Source organism: Panthera uncia, assembly GCF_023721935.1.
Source record: "Panthera uncia isolate 11264 chromosome B3 unlocalized genomic scaffold, Puncia_PCG_1.0 HiC_scaffold_1, whole genome shotgun sequence".
NCBI classification, from domain to species: Eukaryota; Metazoa; Chordata; class Mammalia; order Carnivora; family Felidae; genus Panthera; species Panthera uncia.
Window position 1 is genome coordinate 34,772,011 of NW_026057582.1, and position 27,426 is coordinate 34,799,436.

Genomic DNA, 27,426 nt, shown 5'->3' on the forward strand with positions numbered 1-27,426 from the left:
AAAAACAAAAACAGGGGCACCTGGCTAGCTCAGTCAGTAGAGCCTGTGTCTCTTGATCTCATGCTTGTTACTTCTAGCCCCACGCTGGGTGTAGAGATTACTTAAAAATAAAATCTTAAAAAAACAAAACAAAACAAAACAAAACAAAAAACCACTCAAGTGTTTATAAAGTACCGACAGAAGAACTGAGAACAACTTAATGGAATCTTTCATAACTTTAATACCCAAAGTTTGCTCTAAGTACTTAGCTACATCCAGATTACCAACGGAGCTTGTTAAAAAGGCAGCATCTCAGGACTTACTGAGTAAGAATCTAACAAGATCCCCAAGTAATCTGCACATTAAAGTGAAAAAAACATCATCCTATAACAGTTTGAAAAGGGTTTGAGAGTGTGTGTGTCCAAACTCCAACCTAAAATTAACTAAGTTGATTTTTTTTAAGTTTAAACAGTTTAAAACAGTTTAAGTTTAAACAGTTTTTTTTTTTTTAAAGTAATCTCTACACCCAACGTGGGGCCCAAACTCCTGTCGCATGCTCTACCAACTGATCCAGTCGGTCACCCCTAAGTATTTTTACTTTGAAAGTCTATTAGAGTTTACTAATAATATGAATAACTTCTAATAATATGCAATAACAATATTTATTCAGCCTATACAATTTGTAGGTACTGTTCTTTATAAAATGATTTAATCCTCAACATATATCTATAAAGTATATAATTTTATGATCCCTGTTTTACAGATAAGAAAACTGAGGCAAGCCTGAGTTATATAAAATAAGTAGCTTGCCCCAGGTCACACAATTAGTAAGTGGCAAAGATGAGAAATGAACCCAGATAGTCTTGTTTAAGAGCTTAAACTTAACTACAAAATAATACTATGTTTGCCAACACCATCCAAAAACATTCTAAAACCATTCAGGAGAAAAGTATAATTACAGGTAATAAGATTGCTTTAAGAATAAAGGGGAAAAAATCATGTGATTTTCTCTGGTGGAAAAAAAAAAAAGATCAACAGAGTTGTGATAGTGTATCATTACCTCAACACTGTTATGGGTCTGTGGCCCACTTAATACAGAAAAGAACATGACAGAGAAGACAATAACACAGGAAGTTGCTTATGACACCAACACAGTCAATATTTTGATAAGTGATAAACATATGAATACTACATATGAGACTATCTCATGGGAGAAATATTTTTGGTAATAATCACTTTATTATCTACATTTGGGAAATAACTGACAGCCCATGTTAGGAGATAATACATTCTCCTCAATGCCTCCTTAATTCACCCCTACAACTGCTCCTACTATCACCAACCATCGCTACCACCCTGAGGAAAGTAAAGTAGAGACGGCTATGATTATTTTTCACAATGAAATAGGAATGATATAAATTTAGTCTGATTTTTCTCCTCTTCTGTACCCCACTGTTCCTAACTTCTCAAAAGGCCCACTCTCTGCTTCTGTCATAACAGAAGTAAAAGTTCCAGGCCCAGTAAGACCCAAAAATTACTTTTGAAGATACTGAAGACAGCTTTTAAAAGAAGAAGTCAGACTGAGGCTGTCAGTTAAAGGCCTACCACTAAGTTGTAATAATTCATGTGAATTCTAAATAGCATAATACAATTGCCAAAGTTCCCAAAGGTAAATAATGTTATTGTACCAGCAAATAGAATAGAATTTATTGTACAGCAAATAGAATAGAATCCAGAATATGCAAAATTATATCCTATGACTATTTAAAGCAAAGCCACAATTTCTAAGATGTCTTAACTTCATTCAACCCAAGCATACTCTTAAAAAAAAAAAAAAAAAAGTATATGGTACCTTTTTCATTAATAATGACAAAGTTCTGGTGACCTAGTTGCTGAGAATGAACAAAACCACAGACATTAAAAAACAGACTTGGGGTGCCTGGTTGGCTCAGTCGGTTAAGCGTCTAACTTTGGCTCAGGTCATGATCTCGTGGTCCGTGGGTTCGAGCCCTCGTTGGGCTCTGTGCTGACAGCGCACAGCCTGGAGCCTGCTTCGGATTCTATGTCTCCCTCTCTCTTTGCCCCTCTCCTGCTCATGCTCTCTCTCTGTCTCTCAAAAATAAATAAATGTTAAAAAAAATTAAAAATAGAGTTGCTTATCCCATAAGAGTTTTTACAGTGGACGCTGGAGCCAGAATGATTTGGAGACTAAAAATACCAAAGCCAATACTCACTAAAATGCAGCCTTCTAAACACCTAAGTTTAAAACTATGACTTGAAGCAATTCATTGGTTCGTTTGGATAAGGTTTTACCTGAAGAATCTAAGAAAGCTGAGGTTCATGTGAAGCACTGCCGGAGTACAACTTAATTTCCCAAAGAATGGAGGAAGATTCCCAGGAAGCCAACACTGACAAAACCCAAAAGAAGCATGTTCTTAGGAGGCAGAGCAGCTGTTAAAAAACACAGAGGCTGAGCATTCCTGATATGACTTTCATTAACTAATATGACTAACAAAATTACCCATACCCAAAACTCCTTGAAAATTTCCATCAGGTTTTAATTATCCATATTAGTTATGTAAATTATTTGTAGTTATTTTTTCCTTCTAGTTAGAACCAGAAAACCACTCTTTATCTGTCCACCTATCTTCATAAAGTATGTGTTCTCAGTCTGCCTTCCTTTCCTATCCTATTCCAAAAGGCTACATTTGAATAATAAAGAAAAATATATTTATAAAAAAATAAAATATACATTATATTTACTAAATTTGAGTTGAATGAATAATCACTACTCCTCCTACCCTAACATATAAAAATCGTATTTATTATATATCATCTATAAAAATTTAAACGGAAAATATTTACCCCTCCATCACCAATAAAATAGAAAACTTACTGTGTCAAAGAAAAAATAACCATTTAAAAATCACTAGAATCATTTCTTTTTAATCATCAGGAAGAATAAACTTAAAAAGATGATTCTCAACTTCATTGTGGATCAGAATTATATATTAAGGTCATAAAATTGTAGACTCTGGGGCCCATGACCAGAGATTTTGAATCATAAAAGGTCTGAGTTCCTGAGGATGAACCCAAAACTGTACATTTTTTTTAACGTTTATTTATTTTTGAGAGAGAGAACAGCAGGGGAGGGGTAGGGAGAGAGGGAGACAGAGAATCTGAAGCAGGCTCTGTGCTGTCAGTGCAAAGCCGAACACAGGGCTCAAACCCACATGAGATCATGACCTGAGTCTAAGTCAGACATTCAACCAACTGAGCCACCCAGGCACCCCCCGGCAAAACTGTACATTTTAACAAGCTTCCTAAGTGATCAGGATGCAGGTTATCCCTGAACCACTCTTTGATATATACTTAACCTTCAAACCACTGTCAACTTCCCAGCAAGTCCTTTAGGTCTGATCACACAGCCCACTCCTATCTCTCATCTTAACAGCTTCAATTTCTGATTAAACTACACGGTTGGAACTAACACAGAGAAAAAATAATAGCAACCAGTTGTTGGACATATACTACTATTGGCCATGAAGTTCACATAATCTATTACAGACACAAGAATTAAATGATATATGGCACAAAAACAGATGCTCAGATCAATGGAGAACAGAGAACCCAGAAATGGACCCACAAACATAGAGCCAACTAATCTTTGACAAAGCAGGAAAGAATATCCAATGGAATAAAGACAGCCTTTTCAGCAAGTGGTACTGGGAAAACTGGACAGCAACATGCAGAAAAATGAACCCAAACCACTTTCTTACACCATACACAAAAATAAACTCAAAATGGATGAGAGACCTAAATGTAAGACAGGAAGCCATCAAAATCCTCGAGGAGAAAGCAGGCAAAAACCTCTTTGATCTTGGCGGCGGCAACTTCTTACTCAACACATCTCCGGAGGCAAGGGAAACAAAAGCAAAAATGAACTACTGGAACCTCATCAAAATAAAAACCTTCTGCACAGCGAAGGAAACAATCAGCAAAGCTAAAAGGCAACCAACAGAATGGGAGAAGATATTTGCAAAAGACATATCACATAAAGGGTTAGTATCCAAAATCTATAAAGAACTTATCAAACTCAACACCCCAAAAAAAAAGAATCCAGTGAAGAAATGGGCAAAAGACATGAATAGACACTTCTCCAAACAAGACATCCAGATGGCCAACCGACACATGAAAAAATGCTTCATATCACTCATCATCAGGGAAATACAAATCAAAACCACAATGAGATACCACCTCACACCTGTCAGAATGGCTAAAATTAACAACTTGGGAAACAACAGATGTTGGTGAGGATGCGGAGAAAGAGGATCTCTTTTGCATTGTTGGTGGGAATGCAAACTGGTGCAGCCACTCTGGAAAACAGCATGGAGGTTCCTCAAAAAATTAAAAGCAGAACTACCCTATGATCTAGCAATTGCACTACTAGGTATTTATCCAAGGGATACAGGTATGCTGTTTCGAAGGGACACATGCACCCCAATGTTTACAGCAGCACTATCAACAGTAGTCAAAGTATGGAAAGAGCTCAAGTGTCCATCAATGGATAAATGGATACAGATGTGGTATAGATAGATAGATAGATAGATAGATAGACAGAAAGACAATGGAGTATTATTCGGCAATCAAAAAGAATGAAATCTTGCCATTTGCAACTATGTGGATGGAACTAGAGGGTATTATGCTAAGCGAAATTAGTCAAAGAAAGACAAATATCATATGACTTCACTCATATGAGGACTTTAAGATACAGAACAGATGAACATAAGGGAAGCAAAGCAAAAATAATATAAAAACAGGGAGGGGGACAAAAACATAAGAGACTCTTAAATATGGAGAACAAACAGAGGGTTACTGGAGGGGTTGTGGCGGGAGGCAGCGGGGAGGGGGAATGGACTAAATAGATAAGGGGCATTAAGGAATCTACTCTGAAATCATTGTTACACTATATGTTAACTAACTTGGATGTAAATTTTAAAAAATTAAATTAAAAAAAATTATGTTACCCAGGAGTGGGTGGAAGAAAAGAAAAGAAAAGAAAAGAAAAGAAAAGAAAAGAAAAGTAAAGAAAAGAAAAGGAAAAAGCACTGTGCTCTTTATATAAAACCAGAGCCCAGAACTTAAAAGGTAGCAGAAATTCTCTGGAGTCCCCTGGAAGTCCCTCTAACTATGCAACACACACAGAACCTCAAACAGCAAGAAGTCTAAACATTTGGTAAACCTTTCCCCATCCCTTCTTACTAAATATAAAAAATATATTCCCCTCCTGATCAGATTATCTGGATACAACTGAATAGTGACTGATGGCTTTTTGCCCCAGATCAACCTGCTCTCTATGTGTGCTATACACATAGAGGGAATAAACTATCTATTTATAATTCAATCAGAACTGTTTTATGAACGTAACAAGAACAATCGATCTTTTATCTTTTCATGATACATAAGTACATTGTTCAGTAAGATAGTCAGTAGCCAACGTGGCTCTTCAGCATGCAAAATATGGCTAGTTTGAACTAAGAAAATCTGTAAGTGTAAAACACACAATGATTTCAGACCTGGTAGGAATAAAAGAATGTAAAATATTTCATTGATATTTTTATGTCAATTAGTAGATAATATTTTTAATACTAAGTTAATATTAGTATGCTAAGTTAAATAAACTGTACTATTAAAACTAATTTCACCTGTTTCCTTTTACCTTATTTAATGTGGTTACCAGAAAATTTAAAATTACATGAATGGTTCACATTATATTTCTATTAGATAGTGCTAGTCTATAAACTAGTGATCAATCATAAGCTATTATGAAACTATTTCTATGTCAACCTCTCATGCCTATATAGCATCATAAAACCTAGTCATTATAATAACCAAAATTCCCTTTCTCGCTGATATGCAAAGTGATTATATTCATATTCAGGTTCCTTCCTTTCTGATACCTTCATTCAATCTTAAAATGTTGAATAAATTCTATAGTATTTCACCTCTTCCACCCTATCTCTTCCAACCAAGTTAATGGCCTTAAAATATTCATCTTTCATCTCTGACAACTATCATACTTGGAGAAGGGGAAGCTAAGAATTTTTCCCCAAAGGGCCTCCAGATTATCTCTAATAGGCATTATGTGGTAGCGTTAGGGTTTGGTATTTAAAACCAAATACCACTAGCGTGGACTCTGCCTCTCATTGTGCAAAGCACTATAGCTCAGCTCCCTCGTCTGTAGTAAGGATAATTATTATTATCATTTAACATTACATTTTCATTTAACCTAATATTTAATATTAAAATATCAATACAATAAATTGTTATTATATGAGAACAGCATTTAGAACAGCACCTGGAACTTCACTGTTAATAAGTATTAGCTATTATCACTATTTCCTTTTTTGATCTGCCTCCTGAACCTATCATTCTCCTCTTCTGTTTCTGGCTATCCATCAGCAGGTTCTCTTCTGTTTCAAGCCTGTTGTCTATCTAATAAAATGTAAAAAATACAGAACAGCAGATGGAGCAGAAGGTTATTTGATCTGATAAAAACAAAGAATTCCAAACACAAGAGCCCATATAAGAAAGTGTACTTCATCACATAATAGATAGATTCCTTACTATGAGAAACAGTCAAGCCAATTCTGGGACCCTATAAAAGATATCTTCAACAGGGTTGGAATAAATGTTGCTCCCAGGTTTCACTTTAATTGTCTATGTCCCTGTCAAGGTATCCAACCCAGATGTTAAAATTTAGAACCTATCCCATTGACAATACTCATCAAATCTAAAACTGTACATTCTTTGTGGCACTTTGACTCAGCTACTGATTCATGTCTGTACACCTAAAAAATCAACAAGCTCCCACCTGCAACTATTAGAGAGCCCAAGTTTAGACTTTCATCACACTGCAACATAAGTTAAAAATCTGTCCACTCTTACCTAAAGAAAGGCTCAAAAAAGCAGGAGATATATAAGAAAAGGTCAAAATGCTCATTTGTTACTTGTAGCATATCAAGTCTTATGGACTTTGAAAAGATTCAGGTGGGTAGCTCTTTAACTTAAGCCAAAATCTGGGTCAGCCTCTCATTACCCTCTTCATATTCTGTCATACACTGTAGACATTTGCATTATATATTTTATTTCTTTCTTCCCCAAATTACACTAAACGTATCTTACAGGCAAGGACTATATCTTCCTGAATTCTAAAGTCCACAACCCTGGTTCTGATATACTGGATACTCAACTATTTGTCATGCTGGATTGAAAACAATCGTTATAAAAACAATATCATTTGCCTTTGTGAAATCTTCAGTTTTTAGAACATTTTCATGTGAGTTCATCTGATTGTCTCAACAATCCTATAGTCACATCCAAGACCTAGTCTCCTTTTTCATGAAGTACCTTAACTAAAGCTCATAAATCGACGTAACTAATTCAAAATCATTCACTTGTGTATGTCTTAATAGGAAAACTTTTAGTGCAAGGCCATGATGGTCGTTGGTGACAAAGCCAGAATTGCATGAACTGTATCACACCACACTACAACGTGAGCCTTTTTCAGAGAGAACCAGTAGGGGAAGGAAGAAGACAAAAGAAAAGACAGTGACAACAGTAAGTTTTGGTAATGAGATAAATGAATAGCCAGTTCTTAAATAAAATTAAATTATTTTTCACATTTCATTTTTCCTCTTATTAAAGTTTCAAAGTTTTATTTTCCTTCCTAAAAGTTTCTATTAAGTTTCTTACTTCATATAATTAATCATATCTTCATCATTAAAATTATGCTCAATCTCAAATAAGCCAATCTATGTTTTAAGAGTTATATAATTTGGGGGCCCTTGGGTGGCTCAGTCAGTTAAGCGTCCAACTCTTGGTTTTGGCTCAGGTCACAATCTCACAGGTTCGTGAGTCTGAGTTCCAGTTGGGCTCCTCACTGACAGCAGGGAGCCTGCTTGGGATTCTCTCTCTGCCCCTTCCCCACCTGTATGTACATGCGCACACACACACACACACACACACACACACACACACACTCTCTCTCTCTCTCTCTCTCTCTCTCTCTCAATAAACTTAAAAAAAAAAGTTATGTAATTTTGTAAATATAGTTTCTTTACTCTGTCTTAATGAACGTATTTAACTATTCATTTGAATTCACCAGTATTCTCTGAAGTTCAATTTTCTCTCTCTAAAAATACCCTACTATATAAGTCCACACATCCTGCTGATATTACCACTTAAACTCATGTGAGGAAAGAACTGGCAGTTTCTCTCTAAAAGCACCTACAATGAGCAATCAATCAACATTAGTTGACATCCAAGATTACAACAGCAAAGTTAACTTGCTACCTTTCGTCACTCCTGAGTTCATATTTAGAATGTCCTATAAATCTGTTTAACCAATGACTTAATGTAATTCAACTTCTTTGAATCCGTTTCCTCATGTGTAATAAGAAAATTGGTCTAGATCTTTGGAACTTCTTTAAGATCTAAAGAGTTCCCAAGGGAATCTACCCCCAAAGCCAAGAGCACACTGTACACACTGTAGGTTAGCCAATTTGACAATAAATTATATTAAAATAAATAAATAAATAAAATACTGGACAGAATAAGTAAATAAATAAAAATAATTTTAATAAAATTAATTAATTAATTAATTAAAGACTTCCTAAGTCTGGAGATTTAAATCCAACTTTATTTACCCTCTAAAAGTTGATTTCTTAAATTAATGCACATACTTGCACCTTTTCTACCCACTGTACTTAAAGGTAAGAACCATACATTTTTTAACATGGTGGTATATACATATAGATATGTTTCATTTGCTTTCCTACCTGAAAGTGTTGAATTGTTAGCTTTGGCAAAAGACTCTTTGAATTTCCTTATGTGTGATTCAACAGCAAATGACTACAATTTTAAACCAATTCTGAAAATATAACCCTGTAAAATTATGGCTAGAATCGAAGTTACGTTATGTAGCTCATGATCGACATTTCATAACTAACATCTGCAAAAGAGATGGCAATTAGTTGAGACAGTGAGACTGGCCCCAAACCTTGCTCTTAGCCACGGTTTTCATAACCCTTTTATCCAATCCTTGACTAATTGAAAACTAGACCTTAGAATGACATCTATATCCCTAAATCATAAAGCCACAGGAAGAGAGAATCAGAGGACGACCAACAAGGATGTATATTTAACTTCTTGTTTATAACAGAACTTGCTCCAAAAATTAACAGATTTACCAAATTGTTTTTAGACAAGGTTAAAGTCAATTTCCTAATAGAGTAAAATTTGAAGAAATATTTTTGAAAAAAATTTTGAAGTAAAATTTGAAGAAAAACATAGATGTAAGGTTTTGCAGATATTTCCAGTCAACTTGTAATAATATCAACATTATGTCAAATTTAGAATATAAAAACTATTATCCCCCTAAATAGTTTTAGCAGATGCCAGAGTCTTGATAAAAATCATTAAAGTGTGTTTGGAATACATGTATATCTATAAAATTAAATACAGAAACAAGCTGATAAAAATCATTTAACTGTGCATAGAGCAATAGAACTAAAAAGGTTCCAGAAACCTTAATGAAGAGTCACATATAATCATCACATCTGCATGCAGTTAAACATATGGCACTCCAGTTTCGGGAATCCTGAGCTCACCAAAACTTTTACAACTAAATTTGGGTTACTTGGGGTAAGGGAAAGAGATGCGAAAGGAGAGTGAGGAGCCTTTAAAAACCCCTATTTTGACTAAATCTGCAGCTGTAATTACAGCTGTTCTGAAGCTTTCTGGTAACTGCCTAATTACATTTTTTTTTTAATAATAACAACCAAAAGTAGGCTTAACAAACTGACGAATGATAGGAGGACTCCATAGTTAAAAGCTATTTTTTATATAAAATTAATTAATTTCCTATTGTTTTTACTCTGCAACTAATAGATTAAAAATTGTTACATAAGCACAAGAAGCTTTCTCAACTTCCTTGGGTTGTGGAATTCTCAATTTTTTTTTAACATTGAAAAGTACATTAGAAAGTACACTGCACTTCTTTCCTTCAGTAATTTTGCAGAAACTCTCATTTCATGTTTCTTCTCTTTCACCATGCCATTTATTTTACGTAACTATGAGACGAGTATGACATAAGCTAGATTTATGTACGATTTCAATAAACAACACAAAGAAGCCTTTTGCTATCATTCCAAACATACCATAGTCTCCCCTCCACTCTTTTCCGTAGGGTATACATTTCAAGACCTCCAGTGGACTAAAACTGAAGATAGCACCAAACCCTATATATACTATGTTTGTTCCTATACATGTAGACCTATGATGATGTTTAATTTATAAATAAGACACAGTAAGAAATTAACAACAATAGTTGAAAATAAAACAGATTGTAACAATATGCCATAATAAAAATAACGTGAATATGGCCTCTCTTTCTGAAAATATATTTTACCATCCCTTTTCTTGTAATGATGTAAGATGATATAATGCCTACATGATGAGATAAAGTGAGGTGAACAACACAGGCACTGTGACAAAGCATTAGGCTACTACTGACCTTCTGACGTTAGAAGGAGAGTCATCTGCTTATAGACTGGTTGACTCTGGGTAACTGAAAACATGAAAAGGAAAACTGTGGATAAGGGGGAACTACTGGAACTACTGTATTTTCTAATGGTATATTTACTAAAAAAGTTACATCATGCAGAAAATGAAGTTATACACCTCTTAAGACTCACTTATGTGTTATATTTTAGATATCACTGGCATCCCCAGTTAATTCACTATATTGTTATTCGTTCAAAGGGATAACATTTGAAAATCACAAATCTGATTCTAGTCAAAGATGGCAACAAAATCTCAAACTCACATCCTCTCACAGACATATTAAATCTACAGCTAAACATGAAACAAATCCTGCTGAAAGAAATCCAGAGGACAAATAAGAAAACACATACATTGAATGGGTAGGAGAAGCTGAGAAACACTCTCTCCATAAACCCCACTCCCAGCAGACTGACATACAACTGAGAGGGAATTCACAACTACCAGCTTCTCCCTGAGGAGTAAAGGGTTTCAACCCACATCTAGTGCCCCAACTTTTAAGACTTCTAACTCAGGGATGAGCCCCCAAAACATCTAGCTCTGAAAGCCATTGGGGCTTGAGTCCCCAAGACCCAGAAAACTACAGCAAATAAAGAAACAGTTCTTGGTGGGCTTCAGGGACTCACGGTGGCTATGCGTCTAAGACTCAGAACAGAGGCAACAGACAAAAATGCCCATCTACCAGCCTTTCCTGAAACAGGCCTATTTGGCTACCTTAAAAGGTGCAGCCTTAGGGTAAGGCTTCTCATTTAACACACATCTAGGGATCAGCTGTAATTCTCTCTAGAGACCAAGAAAGCCAGTGGGCACCATCTTTGTGTTCTCTCTCTGCCCAGCTCCCAGTCACTGGTATCTTCCTGAAAGGAATTTGCGTACACATTTGGTGCCTGGGCTTTGCAACTTCTGCCCAAAAGACACACCCTGTGATAGCCCAACTCTGGTGGCCAGTGAGTCTTGCATTAGCAGACTCAACAATCCTCAACAGGATTGTAGCAAACAAATAAATAGTTCTTAAGCAGCTATCTCCCCAGGGCTCAACACACAGGAAGGAGACAGAAACACCCATCTCCCCAGTCATTCCCAGAAAGAAGCCTATTTACATAATTTAAAACTTGCTGCCAGAGGATGAGGCTTCTAATTTAGCATACATCTACAGACGGATGTCAGTCTTGCATGAAAACTGGGAAGCCAGCAGACACCAAATGTGCATTCCCCTAGTAGATCACTATAAATCACAAACAGCTTCCTGGAAGGGGCTTGTACACACATCTGGCACTCTGAGTATCGTGGCTTCTACCCAGGGGATACAATACTTGATTGCTTGGTTCTGGGAGCAAGCAAGGATGGCATTCACAGGTCCCATAAGACAAAAGCAAACAAATAGTTCTTAAGTTTCTTAATTGGCTAACCCTCAGGGCTCAGAACAAAGGGAAGAGAGGGAAACACCTAGATCCCAGTCTTTCCCTGAAAGACACATCTACTTGCATACTTAAAAGCTGCTACCTGATACCTGAGGAGCGGCTGGGTGGCTAAGTTGGTTAAGCATCCGACTTTGGCTCAGGTCGTGATTTCACAGTTTGTGACTTTAAGCCCAGCATCAGGCTCTGTGCTGACAGCTTGCTCAGAGCCTGGAGGATGCTCCGAATTCTGTCTCCCTTTCTCTCTGCCTCTCCCCTACTCACACTCTGTCTCTGTCTCTCTCAAAAATACACATTAAAAAAAAAAATTTTTAAGCTGCTACCTGAGGGTCCAGCTTTCATTCAGCCAGCATATTGGTGGTGACTGATCCTCCACTTGGGGACACTGAAAGATCTTGAAATACTCTCAACTACTGGGAGTCATGAAGAAGGCAGCTTGGACAACCACAAAGGTCTGAGAAACAACCAAGAGCTAGGGCCAGGCTGAATGATAAGATTCAGCATCTACATGAGACCATTCCATCAAGACTGGGACATGTGACTGTTTTATCTAATGCACAGAAGCCAACACAGAGAATTAAGAAAAATGAAGAAACAGAGAAATATATTACAAACAAAAAAATGAAACCTCTGAAACAGATCTTAATAAAAGGGAAAGAAGTGATTTACCTGATAAAGAACACAAAATAATGATTACAAAGATGCTCACTAAATGAAAATTTCAACAGAGATAAAAAATATAGGGAAGTACCAGACAGAAATCACAGAGCTGATGAATTAAATAAATGAGCTGAAAAATTCAACAGAAGGGATTTTACAACATATTAGATCAAATGGAAGAAAGAATCAGCAAATTTGAAGACAGGGCAGTGAAAGTCATCCAAATAGGGACATAAAGAGAAAAAAGAATGAAAAAGAGTGAGTGAAGCTTAAGGAAATTGTGGGACACCATCCAGTACATCAATATATTTATTATGGGGTCCCAGAAAGCAAAGAAAAAGAGAAAGGGGCTGAAAGCCTATTCAAATAAATAATGGCTGAAAACTTTCCTAACACAGAAAAAGAAACAGAACTCCAGATATAGGAAGCCCACAGAATCTCAAACAAGGTAAATCCAAACCAAGATACACTATAATTAAATTGTCAAAAGTTGAAGACAAGGACAGAATCTTAAAGGCAGCAAAAGAAAAATTTATGTTATGTAAAAGGGAGTCTCTGTAAGATTACCAGCAGATTTTTCAGCAAAATCTGAAAAACTTTTGCAGGTAATAAGTTCAATGAAAGTGCTAAAGAAAAAACTACCAACCTAAAATATTCTACCCAGCAAAGTTGTCCTATAGAGTTGAAGGAGAGATAAAAAGTTTTCTAGGAAAGTAAAAGTTTAAGGAGTTCATCAATACTAGACCAGCTTTGTAATAAATGTTAAGATGACTTCTTCAAGCTGCAAACAAAAGGATGAAACAAATTAGTAACAAGAAAACAAAGGATAAATCTCCCTGGTAAAGGTAAATACTGTTCATAGTTAAAATCAGATTAACATAATTTGTAACAAAGGTAGGTAAATCACTTGTAAATCTAGTATGAAGCCTAAAAGACAAAAATAATATAATTTGTTAATGGATACACAACGTAAAAAGATGTCAATTATAACATCAAAAACAAAATGCACTGAGGTATAGTAAAGAGAGCTTTAGTATGCATTTGACATAAGTTGATATCAACTTAAAACAGACTATCACAAATATAAAATGTTTTACGTAAGCCTCATGGTAACCAGAAAGCAAAAACCTGTAACAGATATACAAAAGGTAAACAAAAAGAAATCTAAGCACGCCACTATAGACAAGTATCAAATCACAAAGACATTTAAAAAAGGAACAAAGGAATTACAAAACAGCAAGAAACTATTAACAAAATGACAGTTACGTCCATATCCATCTATAATTACTTTAAATGTAAGGGACTAAGTTCTCTTATATGTCTTAAGGATATATACAGATTGAAAGGAAAGGGATGGAAAAAGATATTCCAGGCAAAAGAAAACTAAAAGAAAGCAAGAATATTTACACTTACATCACACAAAATAGCATTCCCAGCAAAAGAGTGCATTTGAGACAAAGAAGGTAATTATATAAGACTAAAGGGGTCAATCCAACAAGTGGTTGTAGGATTTTAAAATATTTATCTATCCAACATGGAAGCACCTAAATATATAAAGCAAATAATAACAGACCTGAAGGGAGAAATAGACAACAACACAATAATAGTAGAAACCTTAATACCTCAGTTTCAAAAATGGATAGATCATCTAGAAAGAATATCAATATGAAAACACTGGACTTAAGACTTAAACTACACATTAGACCATATGGACACAAAAGAAATTTATAAGACATTGTAACAGTAAGAGAATACTTAAGTACACATGAACATTCTCCAGGATACAACATGTTAGGCCACAAAACAAGTCTTAATAAATTTTTAAAAATGAAATCTTATTAAGCATCTTTTCTATAGTATCAAACTAGTAATCAATTACAAGAAGAAACTTGGAACATTGACAAATATGTGAAGATTAAACATGCTATTGAACTACAAATGGATCGAAGAAAAAATAAAAACATTATCTTTAGACAAATTAATATGGAAATACACAATACAAAAGCTTAAGGGATGCAGCAAAAGCATTTCTAAGAGGGATGTTCAAAATAATAAATACCAACATTAAGAAATAATAAAAAACTCAAATAAACAACCTAACTTTACACATCAGGGAACTAGAAACATAAAAAGAAACTAAGCCCAAAGTTAGTCAAAGGAAGAAGAAAAAAAAAAAAAAAAGGAAGAAAGGAATGAAGTAGAAATAAATGAAATAAAAATTTAAAAAAAATAATCAATGAAACTAAAAGCTGGTTTTTTGAAAAGACAGACATTTAGCTAGACCAACCAAGAAAACTGAGAAAGAACTCAAATAAAATCATAAATGAATGAAGAGACATTACAGCTGGTATCACACATATACAAAAGATCATAAGAGACTACTACAAACAATTACACACCAACAAATTGGACAACCTAAAAAATGGACAAATTCCTAGAAATACACCAACCTGCCAAGGCTGAATCAAGAAAAAATAGAAAATCTGAACAGAACATTTACTAACAAGATTTAATAAGTAATCAAAAACCTCCCTACAAAAAATTCAGGACCAGATGGCTTTACTGGTAAATTCTACCAAACATTTAAAGAAGAATTAATACCAAACTTTCTCAAAAATCTTCCCCAAAATTGAAGAGAATGGAAGAAATTCATTTTACAAGGCCAGCATTACCCTGATATCAAAACCAAACAAGGACACTACACAAAAGAAAACTACAGGCCAATACCCCTGATGAACATGAATGCAAATATCCCCAACAAAATATTAGCAAACAGAATTCAACAACACATTCAAAAGATCATTCACTATGATCAAGTTGGTTTTATTCCTGTGATGCAACAATGGTTCAATATAGGCAAATCAATAAATGTAATATAGCACACACAAAATGAAGGATAAAATTCATATTATCATCTCAATAGATGAAAAATATATTTTAAAAAATTGAACATTCTTTCATAATAAAAACTCTCAACAAACTGAATATAGTGGAAACATACCTCAAGAAAATAAAGGCCACATATGACAAGCCCACAGTTAACACCATACTCAATGGTGAAAAGCTGCAAATTTTTCCTCTAAGATCAGGAACAAGACAAAGATGTCCACTCTCATTGCTTTCATTCAACACAGTACTGGAAGTCCTAGCCAGAGCCATTAGGCAAGAAAAAGAAGTAAGACATCCAAACTGGAAAGGAGTTCATAGAACTCACCATTTGCAGTAATATGATATTATATATTAAAAAAATACTAACACTCCACACACACACACACAGAAAAAAAAACCTGTTAGAACCAATCAACAAATTCAGTAAAGATGCAATATACAATATGCAAAATACAATATACAAATATCACTAAGAACAAGTTAGAAACAGAAATTAAGAAAATCCCATTCACAACTGCATCAAAAAAAAAAGAAAATACTTAGCAATAAATTAGCAAAGAAGGTGAAAGATCTGTACATGAAAACTATAAGACACTGATGAAAGAAACTGAAGAAGACACAAATAAATGCAAAGTACAAAAAAAAAACTGTGCTTACAGACTGGAAGAATTAATATCGCTAAAATGGCCAAATAGTCTAAGGCAATCTACAAATTCAATGCAATCCCTATCAAAATTCCAATGGCATTTTTCTCAGAACTAACAAATCATAAATTTTGTATTGAACCACAAAAGACCCCAAAGAGCCAAAGCAATCTTAAGAACAAATCTAGAGGCCTCATACTTCCCAATTTCAAATTATATTACAAAGCTATAGTAATCAACACAGTATAATACTGACATAAAAAAAAGATGGGACACCTGGGTGGTCCAGTCTGTTAAGCATCTAACTCTTGATTTCAGCTCAGGTAATGATCTCATGGTTTGCAAGACAGAGCCCAGTGTCAGCGTCTCTACTCATAGCACAGAGCCTGCTTGGGATTCTCTCTCTCTCTCTCTCTCTCTCTCTCTCTCTCTCTCTGCCCCTCCCTCACTATCTCTCTCTCTCTCTCAAAATAAATGAACTTAAAAAAAACACACACAAACCAATGGGACAAAATAGAGAGCTCTGAAATAAATTCATGCATATATGGTCAATTAATATTTGACAAGTCAAGAATATACAATGGGAAAAGGATAGTCTCTTCAATAAATGGTGCTGGGAAAACCTGGACAGTCACAGCCAAAAGAATGAAACTGAGCCCCTATCTTACACTGCAGACAAAAAAAACAACTCCAAATGGATTAAAGATCTGAAATGATAAAACTCTTAGAAGGTAACATAGGGAGCAAGTTCCTTGACATCAGTCTTGACAATGATGTTTTCAACTTCAAAACACCAAAAGTAAAAGTGACAAAAGCAAAAACAAACAAATGGGACTTTATCAAAAAGTTTCTGCAAAGCAAGGGAAATCACCAATTAAATAAAGAGGAAACCTATGGAATGGAAGAAAATATTTTCAAACTATATACCTGATAACGGGTTAATAACCAAAATATACAAAGAACTCATACTACTGAATAACAAAACAAAACAAAACAAAAATACCTGATTAAAAAAACTGACATTTTTTTCCATAGAAGACCTACAAATGGCTATTAGGTATGTGAAAAGGTGCTCAGCATCACTAGTCATCACCAAATACAAATCAAAACTACAATGAGATATCACCTCACACATGTTACAATGGCTCTCATCAAAAAGAAAAGTGCTTTAACAAGTGTTGGTGGCACTGTAAACTGATGCAGCATACCATGGAGAATGTATGGAGTTTTCCTCAAAAATTAAAAATAGAATTACCCAAATGATCCAGACATCCCTCTTCTGGGTATACATCCAAAGGAAATGAAAACAGGATTTCAAAGAGATACCTGCATTCCCATGTTCACTGCAATATCATTCTCAATAGCCAAGATATGGAAACAACCCAAGTGTCCATCAACAGATGAATGAATAAAGATGTGGTGTGTGTGTGGGTGTGTGTGTGGGTGTGTGTGTGTGTGTGTGTATAATGCATTATTCATTCATGAGGAAAAAAAGAAATCCTCCCATTTCCAACATAATGAATAAATCTTGAGAGTATTATATTAAGTAAAATAAGTCACACAGAGAGAAAATACTACATGGTATCACTTATATGTGAAATTAAAAAAAAAAATCAAACTCATAGTAACAGAGGGTAGAAAAGTGGTTGCCAGGGACTGGGTGATGAGGGAAACAGGGAGAGGGTGGTAAAGGAGTATAGACTTCCAGCTATGAGATGAATAAAGTCTGAGGATCTAATGTAAAGCATGATTGCTATGGTTGATAATACTGCATTATATAAGTACTAAGAGAGACTATATGAAGTCACCATTATGCATATATTAAATATTTTACAATATATGTCAATTATACTTCAATAACGCAGAATAAAACTAAAAAAGATCAAAATCTATGGAACTTTTTAAATAATTGATTTGTTAATTTTTAAAATGCTCTAAATGACTGAGATTTTACATTGCATGTTTTTATTTCTATCTGTGGGTAGCAGGAATTTCTACAAAAACATCAAGAGTAAATGAAGGTATTTTCTTGAGAAGAAATAAAGGATAAAGAAGCTTTTCAGAGTTCCCAAGATTTAAAGATATGGAGACTATAAAAGATACTTTCCAGAAAATTAAAGAAAGCTATGACAGTGGCATTTGTATCATATCACCAAATGTTATGAGTGGAAGAGAATGAGATTTAAAAAGTAGAATAATAGGTAGAAAAGATTCTCACCAGTGATGTACTATTTAGTTGTAGATAAATCTTATCTAACTGCCTCTGAATACCGAAAAAAGAAAGCCACATTATGGAACTTTTTGTGATATTTTGCAGAACAAATAAAACCATAAATAACATTATCATAATTTACGGAAAGTGCTTAACTATACATGAAAATACTAAAATATTGATTATATCTTAAACATCTACCCTGAGAGCTTCACAGTAAATCAAATATATTTTCCACAGTTATGGTAAGTACATCCATGTAGAAATAGCAGATATGCCATTCTTCATAGATGTATTTTTTTCATTCAAGCCAGTTTAAAAAGTACAAGGTCTATGGTGAGCTTGATTAGGAAAAAATAAGAAACTTGCCTCACTTTCTATATTCTAAAAATTAGAATGAAAAGCCCCAATAATCCTAAATATAGTGGTCAAATATTCATATTTTCTCAATGTCTGAATAGGCCAAAGTCTTCCTTGGATGCTAACTAAGGCAATCTTGTATTTAAATTAAAAGCTAAGTAAGCATTACAAAAGGGACCCAGGAAGCCACAAAGCAAGAGCAAACTATCAGATAATAAAAGGATATGTATTCAAAAAGGACAAGGATAATTTAATTTCAAAGCACAGATTATATATACAGGAGAATGGATCCACCTATAGTCAAAAAGTACCTCATAAAGGAAAAGAAATCACATGAAGCACCACACTCAAGAATGAACAATGTTAAGTATCAGCTGCTAGAAACCAGTAATGCATTAAATAGATACAAGAGAAGAGATGATCCATTTAGTCACAAGCTGAGCTCCCTGAAAGCCAAGGTAGGCTTTGGAAGGTTGGCTGTAAATACCAACGTTCACAAACCAGCTATCAAAAATAATTTCATTTGACTTCTACTAGAATCATCACAGAAATATAAGGCAAACTTTAAAAAAAAAAATGAATTACAATTTAAGTTGAAGATGTGTCATCAACTAAAATAGCTGCTGCAAAACCTTATTCAAATCTCCCCGCATTTCAAATCTCCCTTCCAGCCTTCAAACTACTTTGAAGTTTTTCATTATCATACGTTACCATTTCCTCTACTGCAGAGCAGCTACATAACAGAATCCAAAACACAATGCAAAGAGGGCAGGAAGAAAAGACTGAAAGAACTTTCCAGCTCTATGAAATACTTAATTCCTTGTATTTTATAGTTTCATAAAGATATTACCTCTAAGATCAAGAGCTAGAAGCTGTCTAAAATCATGACCAGGATAATGGAAGGGCCCTTATACTAGGGTGGCAGGGGTAGAGGGGGAGAAGACAGCAAGAGCCAATGATAGAAAAATCTGCTGTGCAGACACTAAAAACCTGAGAATTTGCCATTGGTCCACTCACGTCCTTGACCCCCACAGCTGATTCTCCCTAAAATTCTTGATAAAATCCAAACTGTCCAATGGCTGCTACTCTACAAAATCAATTCTCTGAGAACCATCCTTGACCAACTATTCCCCCAAACTATGCCTAACCCCTCCTGCTAATGCCCTATAAAAAATTCTGCCATTCTTCCTCAAGTTAGAACTTTCTTTCAGAGCATTTTCTAATACAGTCTTATGCTGACAGTGCTCTGTCAGCTCTGTCAGTGCTCATAGGTTTCTTTGAAACTATGAAAATACAGAAGGTCAAAGCAGCAGGAATTGGCTTCATTTTTTATTTTCTTGATGGGTTTCAAGGTAACTGTGGGCACTATTTCTGTGACTAAATATAATCACCAGGGAAATAGGCAACAGAATAGAAAAGCTTCCACTGGTCATTAAAAAATATAATAAAGACAAACATTTATTAAGCACCTAACTACACTACTATACACTTTTATGTAACTGATTCTATTTATTCTTCATTACAACCCTTGGGATATTCTTACGTTCATTCTACAGATGAGAAATCAGAAACTTAGTTTAAGAAACTTACCCAGTTAGCAAGTGGTAAGTACAGGAATTAAATCCAATTATCCCAGGGCAATTCTTTCCACTTCACCAAAACCACCAGCTACATTGCTTTAACTCCAAGTACTTTCTATAAGAAACAACTGCATTCTTCTGAGCCCCTTGTGTTCTGTTAGGTCTACTTACTGCTTTTTTTTATCTTTAAGCAAGCCTCTATGCTTTAAAATTTTCTTCATGTAATTCATTTATTGTTTTTACTTCTTCCTAAGCACTCACTAATGATCCTCAAGTATCCTATAGCTAACTGTCTCCCATTAGTAATGCTGAACATAACTTCAGAATTAAAACAATTGTACTCAATCACAATTCTTCAGTAGATATTTTCTGGACACTTCTCAGATTTTTCTCTATTTTTTTCATATCACAGTTCAATAATTAGACTCCACTGTTATTAGTGTAGTGTATGTTTTAACCAATTAGAAATAATATTGCACATAAAATATTTTTTAAGCCCAGGTACTCTACATGCAAATTAATTGACTTTTTTTATGGGGAGAGGGTCATTTTGGGGGGGAAAAATAACAAAATTGTGCACAATAACAGATACTTGCATTATCTAGGGCTAAAACATAAAAAAATAGTAACTTTCATCTCAACAGACACACACAAAAAAGTATTTTAACAAAATCCAATATCCATTTCTGATTTGAAGTCTCTGCAAACTAGAAATAGAAACAAATTTAATAAATCCAATAAAGGGTATCTATGAAAAATCTATAATTAACATCATACTTGTGTAAGAATAGATGCTTTCCCCCTAAAATAAGAAGACTAGAATATCCATTCTCACCATTTCTATTTACCATTATACCAGAGCATCTAGCCAATGAAGTCAGGCAAAGAAAAAGAAATAAAAGGCACCCAGAGTGGAATTAAAGAAGTAAAACTCTCTTCATTCACAGAAGACATGACTATCTACGTAGAATCCAATGGAATCTGCCAAAAAAAAAAAAAAAAAAAAAAAACAGAACAAAACAAACAAAAAAAAAAACTAGAGCCAGAAAATGAATTTAACAAGGCTGCAAGATATAAGCACCAATTGCATTTCCATATGTTTGCAATGAACAACTCAAAAGTGGGATTTTTAACAAAAACAATACCATTTATAAGAACATAAAAAATATAATACACTTAGGGGTAAATCTGACAAAATCTGGGAAAAATCTGTATAATAAAACCGTAAAACACTACTGAAAGAAACTGAAAATCTGAATAAACAGTGATACATTATCCATGGGTCAAAAGACTCACTACTGTTAAGAGGTAAATTTTCCCCAAATTTATCTATAGATTCCAATGCAATTCCCACAGATTTATGCATAGATTCAGTGAATATCCCAGTAGGCTTTTTTTTTTTCAGACATTTAGTAACTGCTTCTAAAATTCAGATGGAAATGTAAAAAAACCTAGAACAGTTGCATCACTCTGGATCCAATCAGAAAAGAGAGGTCACAAGGAAATTTGAAAAGGGAAAGTTAAGTATAAAGAATATTAACTATAACAGGGCTCGGTGTAACAACAATTAACTAGTGAGAAGCAAAGAGAATACGAAAGAATACAAGAGCAGCTAACACCTCCTAGGGCTGAGACAAGAGTGCCCTTCTACAGGGCAGAGATCAGACCCTGTCGGAGAAAGCATAGCCTTGTCTCACTGAATGACAGATAAGTCATTCTGGTGCCATGCCAGCAGAACTTGCTGGAAATTTGCCTTGTGAAACTTGGCAGAAATCCATTCATAAGGGGGCTAGGAAAAACCATTTATCTGGCAGCGTCCCATGAAGGCATTCTGCTACAAACCCACACGAGAGGTACAAAGAGAAGCTAGCCTTGGGTCATTGGCTGCTGGGTTACTGCGGCCCTCTGAGCACTAAAGAAGCTTAGTGCTAGTAAAGTCACACATACGGCAAGAACTGTACACTAAGGAAGCCATGTGGGCTGATTCTAGAGAAGTTGAGTATGCTGCTGGAGCTTGCCAAGCAAGCACACAGAAACCAAGAAGCAAAACTTTTTCCTCCTGCAATGTCTCTGCAGCACTCTCTATTGACAAAGCCCAACACTATGCCAGCTGGCAAAAGAAAAATACTAAAAAAGCCAGATCCATTTTCACAGAATAGGCAAAAAGGGAAAATCTGGAGCTAAGATGCAATAAATCAATAACCAGCACAATAGCCAAAATAACACTGAAAAAGAAGAAAAAAGCTAGGTGAGTAGCACAACTTGGTTTCATGACTTCTTATAAAGCCACAGGAATCAAAATAGTAGTAGCATTGAGACAGGCAAGAGATCAGTAATGAATTAGGTAATCAGAAATAAACCCAGACATATACGATCAGCTGATTTTAGGCAAAAGTGTAAAGGATGGCCTGTCAACAAATGGTCCCAGAACAAGTGGATATCACAATGCAAAAACAAAAAAAAAAACAAAAAAAAAAAACAAACCCTTATTCAATTTTCACTTCACATAAAAAACATTAACTCAAAATGCATCATACCACTAATCATAAAACCTAAAACCATAAAACTTCCAGAAGATATCTTAGGAGAAAGTTTTTATAAACTTGCATTAGGCAACTATATCTTAGATATAGATACAAAAACAAGAACATGATCCAGATAAGAATAAATGGATAGACTGAACTTTCATCAAAATTAGAAGTTTTTATTCCTCAGAAGAGACTGTTAAAAGAATGAAAAGATAAGCCACCATCCAGGAGAAAACCTCTGCAAAACATAGAATCAAAATATATAGGAAGCATTCAAAACTCAATAATCAGAAAACAACCCAATTAAAATAATGGGTAAAAGATTTGAGCACACATTTTACCAAAGAAAATATACAAGTGGTAAATAAACACAAGAAATGATGCTCAATATCACTAGTCATTAGAGAAATGGAAATTAAAACACAGGTAGATAACATTTTACACCTACTAGAATGGCTAAAATTAAAAGGAATAACCATACCAAATGTTGATAAGATATAGAGAAACTATCACACACTGCCAGCAAGAACAAAAAATGGTATAGGCACTTCGAAAAACTATTTGGCAACTTCCTAAAAAGTTACACAAATACCTACTAAATGATCCAGTCATTCCACATTTAGATATTTACCTAAGAGAAATTAAAATATATGTCCAGGGGCATCTGGGTGGCTCAGTTGGTTGAGCATCCAACTTCAACCCAGGTCATGATCTCGTGGTTCACAAGTTCGAGCCCTGTGTTGGGCTCTGTGCTGAAGCTCAGAGCCTGTAGCCTGCTTCTGATTCTGTGTCTCCCTCTCTCTCTCTGCCCCTCCCCCACTCGTGCTCGCTCTCTCTCTCTCTCTCTCAAACATAAATAAAAACATAAAATTTTTAAAAATAAAATATATGTCCATACAAAAACCTATATATTAATGTTCATGGCAGTTTTAGTTCTAAGAGCCAATAACTAGAAAGAACTCAGACTGTCCATCAACAGGTGACTGTGTAAACAAATTTGGGTATTATCCATATCCATCCAAATGGATATCCATATTACCCATATGTGTCAGTTATCAGTTTATTGCCCCTCAGTTCTGAATGAGTATTTCAAGGTATGTTTTGTGATAAACAACAAAATCCCTTTAAGTATTCCTCCTTTAACACGAGCACCATGCTAAGCTTTTTCAGTAGAGGACATTCAAGGGTCAGTGAAGTAGAAAGAGGCTCTCCAACAGTTTACAGAAGGGACTTGGTGGGAAGGAGTATGGAATATGTAGGTGAGGACTTCTAGTGGGGTGCTGTCCCAATCACTCAGAAAAAACACAATCCTCCTGCAACCTTGAAGCCTCAGCCTGATAATAAACTGTCAACAGTTTATTCTGCACGTGGAAACCAGAGCCCCCCAGTATTCAGAAGGGCTCTTGACAGTGCCAGCACCTATAATCCCTCTACAAGACCCCATTCAGACTGAACACAATTGTCTACGGCCCACAGGGACACACACCACTTACACAGAGTTCCTAAATCCCTTGAAATTTCCTGACAGGAACATCTTTGGTTCTAATGAGGCTACTCTTGGTGAGCTCCAGGATAGCTTCAGTATAGGGTCTGGTCATCAGAAAACCAAACCCTGATTATAAACTTGGAACTTCCACCCCCACCCTTTATCCTCCAGTGTCCAGCTGGACACTGACTTAATAACCAATCATGCCTGTGCAATAAAACCCCCTACCAAATACAGGGTTGAGCATCCAAGTTGATAAACACATCCATGTGCCAGTAGCTGTGCACTCAAGGATCCTTCTGGGCTTCATCCTATGTATCTCTTCATCTTGCTGTTCATCGTTATCTTTAATTATATCTTTTGTAATAAGATGGTAAACATAAGTGTTTCTGAGTTCTGTGAGTCATAATAGCCAATTAAAAAACCTGAGGAGGAAGTCATGGGACCCCTCCCAATTTGTAGTCAAGTCAGACAGAAGTGTGAGCTACCCACTGTTTGCAACTAGCATCCAAAGTGAAGGGTAGTTGTGTGGGACTGAGCCTCTAACCTCTGGGGCCTGTGCTAACTACTCATTGGTATCCTCAGAGAATTAAAGAGTTGCTTGGTGTGGAAAACCCACACATCTGGTGTCAGAAGTGTTGTAATTACAGGAAATGATTTTTCTTTTACAGGGTCAGATACTATGAGGCACTACTGACACAAAGATAAAAAGTCCCCAAAATTAAGAATTTCTGCCATATCATATTTACACATAGGCAAGAAATCAAAAGAAATAGTTGTGTTAGATGGCATCATTAATGGCATTATTTCAAACTGATTCCAATAACAACCAGAAACAAATATAATCAATGGTTTTTAAATAACAGTAGCAAAATATTTGGTTTCTTTATATAAGAAAATTTTAAAGCCAATTCCTCCACTCTCAAACTGAAAAGGAACATTCCAAAAAGATACCATTTATGAGACAATGGATGGAAATATGTACAAGAATCTTGTAGATCTGTGATAGATTTAACATTTTTGCACCTATCTGTACCAGGCACAATAACCAAAATCACCCCACTCTTCTGAACACCAATTCCTCTTCTTAGTCTTGCCTTCTATCCCTATCATTCAGCTTACTGCTGATCAAACTAAGAAGCTTAGGTGTGTGCAAGAACAGATAGCAAAAACAGGCAGGGGCACCTGGGTGGCTCAGTTGGTTAAGCATCTAATTCTTGATTTCGGTTCAGGTTGTGATCAGGATTCCTGGGGTCAAGCCCCCTTTGTCAGGGTCTGCACTGACAGCCTGGGATTCTCTCTCTCTCTTTCTCTCTCTCTCTCTTTCTGCCTCTCCCCCTCTCGCACTCTCCTCGCCATCCCCCCCCCACTCTCTCTCAAAATACATTAAAAAGATTATGAAAAATGCTGACTTGCACTCACAATCAATTACAAACTAAAACAAGAGATTTTTTAATCAACTGAGAAATATTAAAAGTTGAATAATACCCAGTGTAGAGAAAAAATTGGTGCAACTTTTCTGAAGGGAATTTGTTACTATAAATCAAAAATCTAAACAATAATTCAAATCTTTTGAGCCAACAATTCTATCCCAAGGAGTTAATGCTAAGGAATAATTGCACAAAATCCTTTGTATGCATTAATACATATGTTATATAATATATATGCCTTGGATATCTGTATTTTTAAAAAACACTCCTGAGGGAATTCTTACAATCATCCAGTTTGGGAACTATGCATCAAATCTATGTATTAAAAGAACTAACATCTAATCAGCAACTTTTATAAGCCCAGTACTATACTGACAAATACATTATTATCATGTTTAATGAAAACACATTAGGAGCTAGAAGAGCTGTTTTAAAAGCTCCACATTCCTAAAATACTGATAGTAAAAGCCTTAAAATGAATTTTCACACAGTTCTATTCATTACCTCACTTAACAAGATTAATGTTCTGTGTTACCTGTAAGGACAATTTCTAGTTACTATCTCAAAATTTCCCATTAAATTATATTACAAAATGGAAGCTAGTCTCAAAATTAGATAAAAATGACATTTTAAAACAGAATAACAAAAATTAGTGGAGTATCCATGATATAACATAATAATCAACATATAGTTCATAGTACAAATGTCTTACAAAAAATACTGAGAATCTTACCTGAAAAATCATAATTACCTGGATCATTAAAATCTGTAAGAAAAAATGTCTATATCAGGTATATCTGCAAGAAGGAAATGTTCTATATCTACACTGTCCAATATAACAATCACTAGTCATATGTGGCTGGAGAGCACTAAAATATGGCTAGTAAGACTGATGAGGAGGCCCACTAAAACATATTTAAGTATACTCATCAATTTTAACATGTATTGAAATGAGGAGTACATCTTCAGGGGGAAAAAAACTGTAAATGACATACAAGCCTAGAAAAAATCTAGACTAGTTCTTTTTGTGTTTATATTAGTAAAAGGACAATTTAATCTACCGCTCACATTCCATGAAGATACAACCAAAGGCAACTTTGAGTTTCTTCACATCCAGAGAGGACTTAAGTAATTTTTCATTGCTACCAACACAAAAAAGGTTTGAAATCACTAACTGCAAGAGAAAAGCATTGATGACTCATTCATAATCCCTTAAATCAATCATTATAACTTTACATAACAAAGTAATAAGATTTATTTAGCAGGACAATTAAACCCTATGGAACTTTATTTAAGGTAACTTCACTAATAATATGTTCCTGATAAACTTCAATCACATCATCTTCTTCCATTCCCAATTCTTTTGCAGTGTGATTATCAGTAATTCTCTGACCTTCAAAAAGAAACCTGAGTGAATTCATTGGAACTCCTTGTCTTTAACAGTACGATTCTTTGAGTTTCATGAGATGAGTTGTCATTTTCACTTTGAAGCAAATCTCAATGCTATCCTATCCAATATTGAGTTTAATGTATTTTCCTTCTTTCTTATCCCCCAAGTCCTCAGTTGAAGGTTTTGCCTCCTAGTCAGGTATGTTGATGGTGGCTTCACCCAGGGTC

At 35.1% G+C, this 27,426-nt stretch overlaps 1 protein-coding gene across 13 annotated transcripts in view; it reads right to left on the minus strand.

The window, feature by feature from the left end:
- Positions 1-27,426, minus strand: part of FUT8 (fucosyltransferase 8) — a 310,019-nt gene that overhangs the window by 211,626 nt on the left and 70,967 nt on the right. For 5 of the 13 annotated variants that reach the window (XM_049612642.1, XM_049612647.1, XM_049612645.1 and 2 more), the window contains exon 3: positions 26,543-26,575. The exons of 3 other annotated variants lie outside the window; for them this stretch is intronic. The gene's annotated coding sequence lies outside the window, so the exon portion shown is untranslated. Of the gene's footprint in view, positions 1-2,292; positions 4,596-10,555; positions 10,610-26,542; positions 26,576-27,426 lie in introns of those variants that run through there. 5 more of the 13 variants (XM_049612643.1, XM_049612638.1, XM_049612646.1 and 2 more) reach the window with 3 other exon arrangements.